We start from the raw sequence: 16379 nt of genomic DNA, 5'->3' as shown, positions 1-16379 counted from the left end.
CCCCTGTTAAGCAGAGAAGAGACTGGTGAGCCAGGGAGCTATTCTCCCATACAGTCTCACTCTTGGTGAGGTGGTGGGAATGCCTCTGTGCCTGGCTGCGGAGCTGGAGGACTCTGCACTGGACTTCAGGTCACCAGGGCAGCAGGTTGGCCTACGACACAGGCTATCCCAGAAGCACTCCCATGAGCCCACGGCCCCTGTGGGAGCCTCTGTAGTGATGCCGACCACATTTCCTTCTGAGATGCCATACTGACTGGCCCTCAAGCTTACTGTAGGTAAGAGCCACCCTTACTCACCTTGGGATTCTTGTACCTGGCCCCACAGCTGACACAGGTTGGTGCTCTGGTATGCTGATACGATGGACGGAAGGGTCCCTTTCTTGCCACTGTCAGCCTCAGTCTCTGATAGATTCTGTACATATCCACTCTCTTCCCTCTAAAAACCAGGATGATGTTCAAAAAGGCAGGAAACGAAGTCAAGAATTCACTGTAAATTCCCAACTCACTGACAGACACATCAGTACCCTCCCACCCCCGCCATGTGCAGACATTCGTAGCTGCTACTCATCAAAAGGAAAAAGGCAGTAAGACTGACCCAGAGAGGGCTGGGTGAAATTTGAGTTCAGAGAGATTCTTCCTTCCAAACTCTCATTGATAGAGGACAGAACACAGGCCAAGGTCAAGGGGGCAGTCCTGGTGGCTCAAGGTCACCAACCAGGACAGGAAAGTGCTTCTCCTTACACAGCAAGGCTGGACTCACCCAGCTCTGAACCTAGTGCACACAGCCAGTCAGGATGGATGGATGGAAAGAAGTGCAAGAAGGAGGACTCTGCGGTTGGCCAGGCGCCTTCAGGGGCTGGGAAACTCCTTTAGCCACCAAAGCATCCACTTGCCAGTTGGATTTGGTGGATGCTGGATTGTGAGTCCTTGGGGACTAGAGAAGTGAGTCAGCCAGCCCTGCATCTTTGGTTGGCCCTGGGGTGGGGGGTGACTCAGAAGTCACAGTGCTTGTGCTGATTAACCTCGGAGAGTCATTGAGAACCTCCTCCCCATCGCTTCACTCGGTGATCCAGGAATCCCGGGCTGCAAGAGCCCGGACCTGTGACACTCCCACGTTTCCTCCATCTCCACCTGCTAAGGTTTTCACAGCGTAACCGAAGATCCCGGGACGGAAAACTCCGTGCCTCCTGCATCTCCGCCTCTAGCTTTCTGGCCACATGGAACCCAGGGTCTCAGGACCCCTCTCTCCTCCGCAAGCCGAGCTGTCCCGTTGACTCCTCTGTCCCCTACTTCTCCCCTTCTCTACCCCGAGTACTGGCCTTTTCGCACAGCCACCTTGTTCCCACGCCTGTTTTGGGGATGTCTGTCTGCTCCCCTCGCCCCCACCCCCTCCCTCACCTTCTCCTCCCCACACTGCCCTCGGCTCCTCCTCCAGGCCCCGCCCTCTGCTCAAGGCCCGGGTCCCTGATGGCCCCTTCCCCAGGTCTGGTCCCCTAAACGCCCGCCCCAGAACCCGGAGGCTGGGGTGAGGACCCTGGCCCAAGAGAAGGAGAATCATGCAGGGCTAGCTCCCTCCTCTCACCGTGTCCCCGCGCGCGCGCGCCGCGCCCCCTCCGCGGCCTCCCCGCGCCCGCCTCCCGCCTTCCCCTCCTCCTGGTGACGTCCGGGTCCCTGCCCGTCTGAAAACTCCGCGCCGCGGCGGTGGAGGCGGCGGCGGCGGCGGCGGCAGAGGAGGAAAGGGAGGAGGAGGAGGTGGAGGAGAGGAGCAGGAGGAGGAGCAGCGGCGAGCTCGGGCGACGGCGGCGGGGCCCGAGCGCGGAGCCCCCGGGATAGAGCGCGCACCGGGGTGTCCCGGCACCCCGCTCGCCCCGGGCCGCCGCGGAAGATGGTGGCGGCGCCGTGCGCCCGGAGGCTGGCGCGGCGCTCGCACTCGGCGCTGCTGGCGGCGCTCATGGTGCTGCTGCTGCAGACGCTGGTGGTGTGGAATTTCAGCAGCCTGGACTCCGGGGCTGGCGAGCGGCGGCGCGCGGGGCAGCGGCGGGAGCAGCCGAGCAGCAGCAGCAGCAGCCGGCGGCCCCTCGCCGGGAGCGCAGGGACCTGGCTGCCCATCCGCCCGCAGCCCGTGGAGGACCCGGAGGCCGAGCCGGCGGAGGAGGAGCACGGGGAGGCGGCCCCGGAGGAGCCCGCGCGCAGCAGCTTGGCAGCCGCGGGGCACTGGCCGCCCGAGCGAGGGTAAGGTGCCCTTTCAGAAGGGGATCGGGATCCGCGCGGACAGAGAGAGACAGATTGGCGACCCTACCCACGCCGCCACCAGCCCTGGCCACTCCAGTAGGGGTATCCGGAGGGACTCTGCGCCCTGGTTGCCCTGGCTGCCCTGGGCAGCTGCAGGGTCGTGCACTGAGCTGCTCTGCTCTGTGCCGGAGTCTGAGAACCGCCCCCTTGGGGTCTGGAAAGTGAGCTCCAGGGGAGACGCACTTTCAGGGGGTCCTGTTCCCTGTCACTCTTGCTGGGTGCCCTAGTTGCTCTCTAGATGGGGGCGTTGAAGCCTCACTCCCACCCGAGTGCGTGCATCGGATCGTGACCGGATCCTCAGCCGCTGCTTAGGAGAGGTTCTCCACGCAGCCTCTCTGGTCTGAGCTGTTTGCTGTGGGCTGAGAAGGGACCTGGAATGAGTGTTTCAAGTCCTCCACCACGTCCCTGGTACCCAAATCCACACTGGTCATGAGTGCCTGCTCTGACTTTGAGTTCTGTTTTCCCCTTTGGGTGTCTGCTGCTTCTGTCTCCACCTTCCTCAGTCCCTAACCTTGCCATCTCCTGCCCTCCCTGACTTCACCTCCTCCGGGATCCGCAGCTTCAGGATACTGCCTCTTGGTCCCAGCTGGCTCTCTCTGACTTTACATAGGCCGCCCGTTGCACTTACTGTCTGTCTGGGTGCACTATCACCACACCTCCCGGTGTGCTTGGATGTGGACAGCCAGGGCTCCGAATCTGTTTCCCACAGTTCTTCTAGGGCCACCTGGCTGCCTAGGTGGGGCCGCAGCTTGTCTTCCTCCCCCGTCCCCAACTTCTTTGGAGGCATGTTTCACCTTTTTCTGAGCAAGGAAGGCAGGGAAACTGAGTCCTTAACTATGGGGCAGGGTCTCTGCTCTGCGTGGGAATGAATGAGTGTCTGCCTGTCTGAGGGCTGGCGTGAGATGCCATGTGACTGTCTGTCCATCATCCCAGTTCCCTGCAGAGAACTGCCTAGCATCTGAAGGGCAGTAGCCACCAGGGGAGTGTTTCTAGGATCTGTAGGAAGTGAACAGTCCTTGTTATTGCTTGTCACTCCGGCAGCCCTCGCTGAAGACTGCCTTGACACTGTATGTCAGAAGTGCTTTCTGATGTGCTCAAGTTCTTTGGGGTTGTCTTGACCCTTGTTGCCTGAGCGTAGCTCTTTGTGCCTGTGGGCTGGAGCAGTCTCAGGACTTGATCTGACGGCATTTGGCTGCCGTATAGCTACCAGGGAGAAGTCTAGCCCTCACCTGTGGTGCAGAGTGGAGAGAAAGGCTTGTGGGTGAGAACCTGAGCATTCTCAATGTCCCCAAGTCCTTCCTGTTTGTACCCGAGGGGACCCAGGCACACTCACTGCCTTTGAACTCCCGGAGTTGATCATGTGTTCCTGCTGAAACACTATTCTTTCTGGAATTAGAGACCTCCTGGGAGGTGAGAGGGTCTAAGAGCATGTACCAGCTGGCTCTATGTGGAAGCAGGCAGGGGCGGGAGGGGGCCATGGGATTCACTGTACCTTCTGCAAATGGGGTTCAGGAGGTACTCTCAGGGTACACAGACCACCTGTTGAGATAATCGAGAGGGGAAGAAAAGAAACCATCTGCTGATTTCTTCATCACTCTCCAATGTTCTAAAACGAACCGCAACCTCTCCGTGTGTGTTCAGCTAGGCGTATTATTCCCTCATGTCCTAGCCCAGTCACATCAGGTCTGGATTTGGAAAGGTGGGTGTCAGAGTGCCGCATCCCCTTTTAACCATGGTTTTGGATTCCCAGTCCTAGCAACAGAGTTACTGGGCTTGTCTCCAATCTTGCTTTCATCTGTAGGTTTACGTCGGTCTTCCCACCTGTGTCCTCCAGTGTCTCCATGTCTTTGCCTTCCCATGTAGACATGTACGCAGTCTGTTCCTTTTTTCTTTTGCTTTTCCATTCTAGTAGTTGTCAACTGTTCAGTCTTGTTGCTGCTACTGGACTGGAGTTTTCTGTCATATACTTGTCTCTCCCGTCGCTTCTCCCTTTCTCAAATTCATCTCCCAGAGGCTGCATTGTGCGTAGGATGGCTAGAACTAGGGGGTCTATCCTCCTCAAGCTGTGCCCACCCCAACCCCTGCCCTTTTGTGGAGCTCAAGGAGACCAGAAGGGGGCAGGCTGTTCCCAAAGTCCACCAGAGCTGGAGCTTGGGATGCAGTCAGAGAGAGCCACAGACTGCTAACAACCACGGAGGCCCCTTGCAACATGCCGTACATTTCTGGACCCTGCCTGGGCTGCCTGCCTGCATGATGTTGCAGAGGGAATCACAGAGCATGCAAGAGTGAGACACACAGTTGTACATGCATATTCGTGCCCGACGCAGCAACACACACACACACACACACACACACACACACACACACACACACCACACGCCCTGTGATTTTTCCAGATGGTTTCTGCAAATACCACGGAAGCATATGCTTGGACAATGATGCTCATCTCTGTGCCCCGCTTTGTGGTAGACTGAAATAGGGTAGGGTGGACATTCACAGCCTGGGTGGGTGGGTGGGTGGGTGGCAAAAGGTGTCAAGTAGCTGTTATGGCTAAAGTATTCTTTAATCCAGACCTGTCTGTTTTTCCCCTGACTGCTTTCCCCCTCCCAGCTTCTGAACTGTGAGCCTTTTCTGTTTGGAGAGCAGTGTCTGGGTACAAAGCTTGTACCTGTGGCTGGGCATTGGGGCACTTAAGAAGGGAGGAAGGAGCTCCCAGGTGTGTATGCAGGTGGGTCAGAGGGTGTGTGCTCTCTGGTTGAGGATGGTGGTGAGTTGGGCATTCCTGCAAGGTTTGCTAGCAACCTCTTTTCCACTCAGCCTCTCTGAACTCAGACATTAGCTTGATTCGGATTACAGCTGGAGTCTGTAGTGGGGATTTTTCTCTGGATCTCAGTAAGACATGGACTTTACTGTAGTCTCGGAATATAAAACGGAGAGCACTGAGCTGTAGATGAGGTAAAGTAGGAGGGATGAGGGGACTGTCAAAAAGATCAACCAGCAGAAGGTATTGAACGGATTTGGGAGGAAAGGAAAGCTGTGCCTGCTAATGTCACACCTTTCTTTCTTTTCCCACCTGGCCAATCTCTAGTCCCAGCATTTACCACTTGCGCCCTGAGATACACTGTTACTTAGTAAGTTGCCTTTAAGAAATCTAACTTTGTATTGTCCTTGCCTACTACACATTTACAGCAGAATGGGGTTTTTGTACAATCTGACCCCTTTGAAAGGCTGAGTTTTCAGCAGCGATTCCTCATTCTTCACATTACTCAGATAACTCCGGACTCTTTCAGACGTTAGCAGTGACTTTGGAAGATGGTTCCAGCGGCGTTGGAGGCAAAGCTTCCCTCTCTATCCAAATGTTTGCAGAGGAGAGAACAGAGAGTGTTTGATGGTTGACTTGTTTCCTCTTCCAGTGCTATATTTTGTCTGAACAAGGCATTACACTTTGTATGCAGAAGTGTGCGTCCTTGGACACTATTTATCTGGCTGCAGCCATAGCCATCTGCATAGCCACACACTGGAAATGCTAAATAAATTAGATAAATAAAAGTAGAAGTAGTTATATAATTTAATAATAATGTAATGAATATATTTATTATATAATGGCTGTATATCCATTATCTGAAATACTTTGTAAGGAGTGTTTCAAAATTTGGATTTTGAAAGATATTTTGAAATATTAGCACATAAATAACAAGGTATGGTGAAGGGTGGGACCCAAGATTAAACACACAAAAAAGTAAACAAGATTATTTTTTCTTTCTCCTCTCTTCTTCTTTCTTTCTTCTCCTCCCCTGCTTCTCTTCCTCCTCCTGCTTCTCCTCCTCCTTTTCCTTCTCTACCTCCTCCTCCTCCTTCTTGTCTTGCTGTGTACTCTAGGCTGGTGTCGAAATCATGACCTCCTGGGATTACAGCTGTGTGCAAGCACTCGTGGCTTGAACAATTCATTTGTGTGCTATGTTCACCTTGTAGACATGGCCTAATGGTAATTTTGCACACTATCCGTGCCTGCATTTTAACTGTGACCTGTCATATGAAGCAGGATTAGCATTTTCCACTCATGATGTCATGGCTATGCTCTGGAAATTTGGGTTTCAGAGCATTTAAGAAGTGGGGTGTTTCGTGGGTATATGTGCGTGTACATAGCCACCTTCCTTCCATCTTACACACTTCGAGCATTCTCTCTAGTCTGTCACTTCATTTTTTTTTTAAACCTTTACAAGGTTGGGTGGTAAAACGCTTGCTAATTTTCAAACTGGAAGCCAATTGAGGTTTAAAATTCTTATTTTCTGGGAATTGTTTAACTTTGATCCATGTTCTTAACAGGAAAAAAAAATAATGTCTTGAGTTAGCATAGAAAGTTGATGTGTGTGTGTGATTTAGAATTTGAAATATCCTTGCGCATACCTCTGTAGTAAGACTCTACCTGTCCACTCTGAACTGCCCACAATGAGACGGGTTGTAAATCTATGTGCAAAGAATCCAAAAGAATCCAAGATGCCCCTACCAGTACACTACCTGTGCAGGGCGGGTTCCTCCAGCCCTCATATTGTCCTTTACAGTCTCCCCTTTTTCGTTCCCTCCTCCCCCATCTCTGTGTGATTGTGTGTGTGTGTGTGTGTGTGTGTGTGTGTGTTCATGTATGCATACATGTTCATGCGGGCATGTAGACATGTGCGTCTGGGTACATGTGTATGTATTTGTGCATGTGTGTAGAGGCCAAAGATCAATGTTGGGAAGCCTCCTCCATCGTTGCCAAGCTTAATTTTTGAAACGAGTTCTCTCACTGAGCCTGAAGCTTGCTGATTCCGCTGGGCTGGCTCACCAATGGGCTCCACGGATCTGTCTCTCACCACCTCCTCAGTACTGGCATTGTAGATGTGTTCCACCATGCCTAGGAACATGTGACGGGCCCAACACAAACGGGAGTCAACAGGACACCTTCTGATGTACAGAAGGTCAGAGCCCAGCTGTGCACTGTCTCGTCTCCATGGTCTGGGCAGGTCTCTCTCAGCTTCTCTGTAACTTGGAGCCACCTCTGTGGGATGAAGAGGGAGAGAGGTACAGGTTCGTGAGAACTGATTGCTCTGGGCCCAGACTGACACTCCAGAGCCAGCTGGCCTCTCAGAAGGAAATCCAAGAGGGTTTGGAGTAAGCATTTGCTTTTCCAAAGTTACTTAGTTTTCCCCCACACAATAGAGTATGAGGAAACTCTGCAGTAGAATGCCTCAGGGTCCTTTGGCCTGGGCCAGCCTTGGCACAGGACAGAATAAGGTAGAGAGAAGAGTAACATTTCTTGAACATTGGCTGTATGCCGGACATTATCTTGGTGTTTTACATCTATTAAATTTATTCCCATCAAATCCCAGCCCAGTGTGTGTGTGTGTGTGTGTGTGTGTGTGTATGTGTGTGTGTTTGTGTGTATGTGTGTGTCTGTATGTCTGCATGCATGTAGGTCTGTCTACATGAATATCTGTCTGTATGTCTCCATGTCTGTGCCTCTCTCTGCATCAGTCTATCCCTCCCTCTGCTATCCACTCATCATCTATACCTCCACTCCAGGAAGCAAGATGTTCTGTCACTCACCTCATACAAAGTTGAAACTGGGGGTGCTGAGCTAGGAATTGTTGGCCTTATGATTACTGGTTTAAAAAAAAGGAGGGGGGAGGTTCTGCAGACACCATCTCACTTGCTGTGCTCATACAGATGAAGAAACTAGGAAGCAATCCCAGGCTGCTTTTGGCCTCAAGCTGCCGGGAGTTCTGAGCTCCCTGTCTGTGTAGCTTTGCAGCCATATGCTTCTTGAATGTCCTTGTTCCACTTTAACAGATTCCTAAAAATGTGCAGACTCTTGAGAAGAACCAGATACCTAAGAATGGTGTGAATAGCACGGTTGTAAGCGGCAGAGCTGAGATTGGAACCCAGGCAGTCCACACTCTGAATAGTCTATTCCACGTTCTTTGTGTCATCCTCTGACTTTAGACCCCAGAACTCCACTGATTCCAACAAGATTCCAAGCCCCAAAGGCAAGATTTTGTTTGTTTTAGTGTTTTAAACTTTAGCTGCATATATTGAAGGAGCCCAATGGGTGCTTTTACACACACACACAACACACACACACACACACACACACACACACAAAGTTTTCTGTAATCACACATATGAACATATATATTCCTTATACCATGTGGCACACTTTGTTTGGATGCAAAGAGCACCAAAAACTACTCTTTTAACCAAATTCTTGAGTTTAATAAAGTATTAAGTATGTTACGTTATGAGGCACGGTCCTCCGAGGCCCCTTCTGGGTATTTGGATGTGTTCATCCTGGTCTCTGCCATCTTGTTTCCTTTTTGTGCTTTCTATTTGAAGACAAGAGTTTATAGCTCCAGAAAAGGAAGGGAGAAGTACGGCCTCTAGTGAGACACTACCGAGTAACTGACTATGATTTGCTGAGTCTTGCCCTGGGAAGGAGTTCTGGATTCAGGGAAGAGGGACAGGGGGGTGTTGTGTAGATTTCTAAGAAAGGATCCTCACTGCTGTTCCTGCCACTCTACTTTTCAGTTAAACCACCCAGTGGTTATCTCCAGAGAAGCCCAGGGCCTGGGCCATTGCAGCAAGAGTTATCTCTGTAAACATGCAGTCCATGTGGGTACTTCCTTCCTCTTGCAACAGGCACTTCCTGTTTGCCTGTGGAAACTTCCAAGGCTCTACCCTGTGAGCCCCATGGCTAGCCTATCCTTCCACCACTGTGGAAACTTTCCAGGCTCTACCCAGTGAGCCTCGTGGCTAGCCCATCCTTCCACCATCAGCCACCAAATTACAAGAAGGTGGTAGGAGGTAGGTGGATGTCACCATAGCCTGGGGGAGGGAGACCAGTACCAATCAGTATCAGAGTCAGAAGCCCAGACCCCTGAGCAGGTGGGGAAAGCTGGGAACTCATTCCCAATTCATTCTTTTGAGGGTGTCTCCCCATCCACCCAGGCCTCTTGAAGTCAATGAAGTGGATTTGTTCCTGCTGAGATCTGGCTTGCCCCAGTCAGGTGACCCTGGCTTATCTGGGCATCTAATCCAGGCTAATGGGTCAGGAGCTGCTAATGAGGCAGTGTGCTAAGACATATCTGTGTCTGCTTGGGATCTTTCCTGTGATCCTGTACGATAAGGCCAAAGTTGATGTAACGGTTTCCTACCCCAGACATGCTCACATGGCAACTGTGATAATGATGGAGGAGATAATGACAATAAGGAGAATAATTTGTGTTCTTGACTATTTATCTTGTACCAGACACCGAGGATTGACTAGACAGTTCTACTACTGAATCCTTTACACCAGCTTATAAGTAAAGGCTGGTATCTCATCTGTTTTTACTGGTTAGAAATAATAAGTTTGTGCAATGAATTGGATGAAAGTTAAATCCATGAGAAGAATCTTAACTAGTCTTGAAGGGTGGTGACTACAGAGACTGTGTTTGAGTCTCTGCCTAGTTCACTGTTGGCAAATTGTCTGTTTTTAGCCCCACTTTTCTCCTATCTATTAATGCATACTTACTATATCTAGTCACCTATCCATTCACCCATTCATCAATGCATGCATGCATGCATGCATGCATGCATCCATCCATCCATCCATCCATCCATCCATCCATCCATCGCTCCAAGCCCTCCTGGAGGATGAGTGTAGCAGACAAGGGTTAAAGTCACAATCATAAGCAGCCTACCAGTAGAAAATTCTTCTCTACTGGGCTGGATGAGAGATGACCTCTTGCATACAAGAGAGAGTATTCTCTGGGAAAATGGGAGTAAGAATTAGTGTCACCAAGGGCCCCAGAAGCTTTGGAGTCTCCTGCCATTTCAGAATCTCCAGACCTGAGTACTGATCTGTTCCACTCATGAAGTCTAAGCTCCCCATATTGTAGCTGAAAGACTGAGCATACAGATTAGGAAGTATGGCCAGCCAGATGCAGCCTGAGAGGCAGATTTTGTGCCATTTATGATAATGGCCAGGCTCTGACATTGTCTTTAGGTATTTGGGGCTCAGTTTCCTTGTCTGAAACTCCATGGCCTTGATACAACATTATGGGCCTTGGTAATGAGATGTAACTCTGGCCCATCATCAATATCTGTTTTTCCTTGATCCATGCATTATTCTGTGCACCACCCATCCATCCATCCATCCATCCATCCATCCATCCATCCATCCATCCACCCACCTATCATCTACTCATGTATCCATCCCCACACATTCATGGATACATATATATGTGTACACACACACACACACACACACACACACACATATTCTGCCCATTCATCATCAATTCATCTATACATACATGAATGGTCCATCCATCTACCCTCCTATCTGTCTTTCCATCCATCTATTCATGGGACTGCAAATCTCTGCCTATATAGTAAGTGCCATAAGTAATTCTTTTAAAAGTTACAAGGGATGACAGTCTTGTGGCACACTTTGTTTGTTATGAATGACCAAACTGGAAATGGTCATACTCTGAACCCTTCCATTCTTAGAGCCCTCTCCCAAGATCCTTTTAAAAAATCTCTTTTACTGAGCAATTCCTCTGGTCTGTTGCATTTGCAACCTGTTTGCAAGACATTTGTGACCATTGCGGAAGGCTGAGAGTGTTTCCCTGTCAGTCACCACCTCAACTGTTTTCACCTCCCCTTGGCATGGGAGAGATGGTGGAGCCCCAGAGAATGTAAATTCTCTCAAACCCCAGACCATCAGAAGACAGACCTCACTGATGAAAATAGAATCCTGCATTCTGCAGTTTGGTGAGCTCTCCACTTTGTGAGCAGCAGGATATCTAGAATCATCTACTCCCACCCACTTACATGCTCTGCATGCCCTTACACTGCAATGGTTGGCACTGGGAAGTTGGGAGTTGTTGAAGAAAAAGCCAGGTGAACCAGTAGAACATTCTGGATCCCCTTGGCTCTATCAAAGATATCTGACTTTCACCTCTGTGAGTCTTTTTGGAACTTCCTCTGATGATGCATATAAACCCAACTCTCTCTAAGGGTCACAGAGATTAAATCTGATAGATGGAGAAGCAAGTGTTGTGTCACTCAGAAAGCCACATAGAGACAGATGCTGGGACTCCTGTCTCAGAGTCAGGGAGGGGGAGCTTTTTAATCTATCTCCTCCCTGATGATTGATTGAGTGATTGGATGAATGAAGCTCAGTAGAGGACCCACACATTCCTAAGCCGTCTGCATTGATTCCTTGTTTGAGGGCCTGCCGCGCGCCAGGTCCTGTGTAAAATGGGGGAGGCATAGCCGAGCCCCTGCTTTCCACTGGCTGTGTTGGGACACAGGAGTGTTCACAAGCAGACTAACCACAATGACATCAAATTTAAAGCATTGAAGAGTGAAGGCAACCACTGAGGTGTCGGGAAAGTAAGGCGCCCTGTATGGAGGAAGGCTGAGGTTACGGTGGAGCAATTTTGTTCTGCTCATTTTATCGTTGGTGTGTATTTCCCTTCCTTTGGCGTGAGGGTGTGTTTTGGAAGGATGTTTTTTGGCTAGAGGAGTTTCAAACTGACTGCAGGAATCCCAAGTAAGCTGCAGACACCGATGTCAATTCACCCGTGATTTCAGGAGGGTTAAGAGCTCTGACACAGGAGTTTTGGGGGCTGGGAATGGAGTTGAGCATGTGCAATGCCCTGACTTCCATTCCTAGCACAGAAAAAAGAAAAAAAAATTAAAGCTATTATAGCTGTCTACAACGGCCTGCCTCTATTCATGTCTGCGTAAAAGTTTGCGGTTCTTGAATCTTGTTTAAGTTCACTTAACTGCTCTGTGTTCTTATTCTCTCTTTCCCCCTCTCTCCCCCCTTTCTCTATGTACGGCTTGATAAACAGTCACTAACTGAGCGCACCCCAGACACCCACATCCAGACCAGGAAACAGCACCTGTGACATTGCTGGCGCACCCCTCCCCCACTTCGTGAGGGGGGCACATTTAAAAATGTTACCAATGGCTTTGCGTTTCTTTACATGTCAGCCTCAAGGCTCTGGTGGCTTTCCATGGGAATCAGAAGGCAAGTAAGGAGGAAGAAGTGATTTGCCAGACTGTAAACATCATGGTGCCAACTCCAGTCTTAACTGGCTCCCAGCTGGGTTTGGCGAATGACTTTTGTACATTGTCCTATTAACCTGTTTGAAGATTGTTGGCTGTTCTGATGATGACTGTGCTGAGGCTGTGGGGGTGGCTCTGTCTTTTTTTAATAAATATTTTTATTTTATAATTAATTTAATTTTACATATCAGCCACAGATTCCCCTGTCCTCCCTCCTCCCAACCCCCAGCCCTCCCCCACAATCCATCCCCCACTCCCACCTCCTCCAAGGCAAGTGTTTGTCATACAAGTAAGAGGGCCTGAATGTGATCCCCAGAACCTACCTTAAAAACAAAACAAATAAGCAAATAACAGGTGTGGTAGTGTGTGTGTGTGTGTGTGTGTGTGTGTGTGTGTGTGTGTATTGTAATCTCCATTCTTGGGAGGCAGAGACAGTTGAATCCCTGTTGTTAACTGGCCAGCCAGCCTAATAGGTGAGCTCAGGTCAGTGAGAGACTGTTTCAAAAGTCATGGTGCCTGGGGAACAACACCTGGAAGTTGTCCCCCCCCCCCCCCCTCCTTACTTCACACACACACACACACACATCACACACACACACTCACACACACACACACTCACACACACACACACACACTCACACACACACATACACACACACACAACACTCACACACACACTCACACACACACACCACACACACACACAAAACACTCACACGCTCACACACACACACTCACACACACACACACACACACGCTCACCACACACACTCACTCACACACACACAGAGTCACACACACACACACACCACCACCACCACCACCACCACTTACATGAACATGTACACACACATAAAGGAATACAGAGCTGTGTTGTTTTCTTCTGAAGTCCAAGTGAGAAAGGTTTAAGGCAGACACCGGGAGGGACTGTACTCCGGCCTGTCGGAAGGAAGTGTCCTAGGCTTTCTGAGATGGCTGTGGTGGCTACGTTGCTTCTGCACAGACTCCTGTGGAAGACTCCCAGAAGTGTTCTCTGTGACTTAGTCCCAGCCCTTCCGGTGGGTCTTTGGGATTTCTGCCTCCTGTTGAATCTGTGTACTCTGCTCCACTCTGTATTGAACATGAAATTAGCTGTGATGAATGGGTTCCCAGACAGACTGGTAAATGGCTGCAGTAAGTTAACCCAGAACCAAGACTCCGCAATTCAGAACCAGGGTAACAGAACCACCACACAGATGTCAGCCGGGACTCTAAGTGACAATGAGGACACATAATCATCTCCTGAAGAGGGAGGTGGGGACTGAGGAGAGCCCAAGGACAGCAAGATCACTTCACAAAGTCTCATGCTCAACCACACTGGCATTCATAAATAAACAAAAGCTTGTGTAATGGAGAGCTCTGTGTACATTATTTAAGGATAGTATTAAAACCAGCTTAGATGGATCAAGAAATATGGAGGTTACCTCATTAAGTGCCCTTTCTTTGGGGATGTAGAAGCTACTCTTTCTATTTTCAATTTTACTGGTAAAATGGGGTTTTACTAATTAGAGATGTAAGGGAAAATATTCTTTTTTTTTTTAACCTTTGCCAGACTTTCAGCTGTTTTCTGTTTGTTTGTTTGTTTTCTTATTTTTTCGTGGAGGACCAGGCTTTGCAGATGTTCGGTATGAAATAAAAGCCTATTCATTGCCTCTCATTCATGCTGTCTTTTCTCTCTGGCTGGGAAGGGACAGCTGGTATCAAAGACACAGAGAACCCCTCTGGCTTGCAGGTGACTCGACTCCAGGTCTGATGTGAGCTGCCCCTCTCTCCTAGGCTCTCATGTCTTCTCATGTAGAAGGCAAAGAGAAGACAGTTTGAGGAGGGTGGGGACCACTCAAGAAAGGGGGTTTAGCGAGCACTGGTTTGCAGGGGGCCTGGCTTCTGTTACTCTTTCAGGTCAGAAGGCTGGTGGCAGCTGGGGCTTCTGAAAGGTTCCAAACTGTCAGCCAGCTGTAAGGAAGCCCGCTCTTTGTTGGGGGCGGTCAAGAGGGAGATAATGCTCAAGGAGAAGTGGACGCAGGAAAATAGTGGGGAATGGAGAAACCAGAAGCAAACCTGTGTGTGAAAGAAGCCCAGCACCCGACTGGCTTTCATCTCTCCTCCTCCTCCCTCTTTCCATTGAAGGAAGAAGACCATTTGTAAACATCGAATTGGTAGCCCAAGTCACTGATTTCAAATCCAAATCTATTCTTGTAGAATGCTTGCTACTCCTGGACTCTGGCCTTTGTTTCAGGAAAGGTGACAGTTTGAAAGAGGAAGGTGTGACTTTCTTTTCTGCAGGGACTTCCAGTGTGCCCCGGGGGCCACCCTGCTTATCCGAGTCACTTGAAACCACTGTTGGGCTTTCTGTGAGTCAACTTCCCTTTGCTGTGGTGAAACACCCATGATCGACTACAGGAAGGCTAGGGAGATGGACTGGCTCAGGGGTTCCAAAGTTTTCAACAGCTGGCACTGCTGTTGAGCCAGCGATGAACTGGGAAAGTGTGGCGAAAGGGGGCTCCCCACCTCACGGCAGCCAGGAAGCTGAAAAGAGTTGGCGGCTGCTGGTCCCCCTAGCTTGCTCTGGTGAGGGCCTGCCCCCGACAGACTCCATCCCCTCAGCTGAGCCCTCAGCTTGGGACCACACCTTCAATGGATGGGCTTTTGTGGGCCACGTAACAGGATTTGAGTTAACTCTCAAACTAACATGCTAACAATTGTGGTTATCTGCTAGATGTCAGTGTGTGCCGTGCTAAGCAAAATCTCAGGGATTATCACATTCAGTCATTTACAACAGCCTTATCAAATGGGGGCTGTGCCGGTCCCTATTTACTTTATTCCCTGATCTTTATTTCCCTCAAGAGACTGAGGCCTGCGAAGAATGAAGAAGTCCCCCAAGCTACAGGACAGGGGTATTCTGATTTTGACTCAGGCAGAGTGACCTGGGAGCCTGTATGTCAAAATTCTGGCCTCCATAGAAAGGGGTGTGTGGGGGGAGGTGTGCACTTGTGTTTGTGTCTGGGCGTGTGTGGAGGCCATAGGTCAATGTTGTGTGTGTCCTGTCATTCTTTCTCTGAAGCTGGAGTTTTCTGATTCAGTAGTCTAGGTCGAGCAAGACCCTGGGATCTGCCTGTGCCGCTCTCCCCAGCACCGGGATTACAGATGCACTCTGGCACACTCAGGGTTTATGGGCCATAGTCCTCATGATGGCACTGAAAACTCTTTACCAACATCTCTGGTAGATGATTTTAACAAAGTACTTTCTCTGACATTCTGAAAAAAAAAAAATCACTCTACCAGGAAGTTGGCCCCATTCACCCATTTCATGGATGGAACTCCTGAGACCCAGCACCAAAATCAAGCCAGCATGCAAAACTGGAGTGTGACTTACTATTGCTAAATGGAGGATCCAGACAGGTTCAGACCTGCCAATTCTGTGCTGAGAGGCTCCACCCCCATCCTCACCATGTTGGGCAGGGTGAGTGGCAGGCACCTTCCATCCACAGTGGGAAAGAGAAGTAACATCCACAGTGTAATATTTTGATAAGTTGCTGATTTGTATTAAAATAATAATTACAGCAATTATTACAGACTTGAATTTCCGAGAGACCCAGCTGCTTACAGAGAGAAAAATAATGAACCGCATATTCTCTGGAATATTGCATGGAAGCCAGGCCTCGCCCTTTCCCTCCCAGTGTCCAGTGGAGGTTTGGCTGCAGGCTGACAGGCACGGGTTTTGCCAGCTGATGTTGATGTGAGTGGGATGGGGAGCAAAGGTCCCCCGTAGGAGTCACTGGTGACCAAGGAGTGTGCCATCCCAGGAATGCTGGGTTTGAATGGTGGTCCTGTCCTTCAGTCTATCTGATGGGGGTCACTTTCGATACAAACACAATGCCAGCTGGAGGGGAAAAATTGGGACCTGTCTTTTATTGTTAAATAGTTCAAAAGACACTAGCAGCTGCTAGGACC

At 49.9% G+C, this 16379-nt stretch overlaps 1 protein-coding gene across 1 annotated transcript in view; it reads left to right on the top strand.

Moving 5' to 3' along the window:
* The first annotated feature begins 1681 nt into the window (after positions 1 to 1681).
* Positions 1682 to 16379, top strand: part of Xylt1 (xylosyltransferase 1) — a 296511-nt gene continuing 281813 nt past the window's right edge. Inside the window, exon 1 of the mRNA XM_028867781.2 lies at positions 1682 to 2231. The gene's annotated coding sequence lies outside the window, so the exon portion shown is untranslated. The remainder of the gene's footprint in view (positions 2232 to 16379) is intronic.

Source organism: Peromyscus leucopus, chromosome 1, assembly GCF_004664715.2.
Source record: "Peromyscus leucopus breed LL Stock chromosome 1, UCI_PerLeu_2.1, whole genome shotgun sequence".
NCBI lineage: Eukaryota > Metazoa > Chordata > Mammalia > Rodentia > Cricetidae > Peromyscus > Peromyscus leucopus.
The sequence above is the reverse complement of the archived record's forward strand: the minus strand, read 5'-3'. Positions and strand labels throughout refer to the sequence as shown.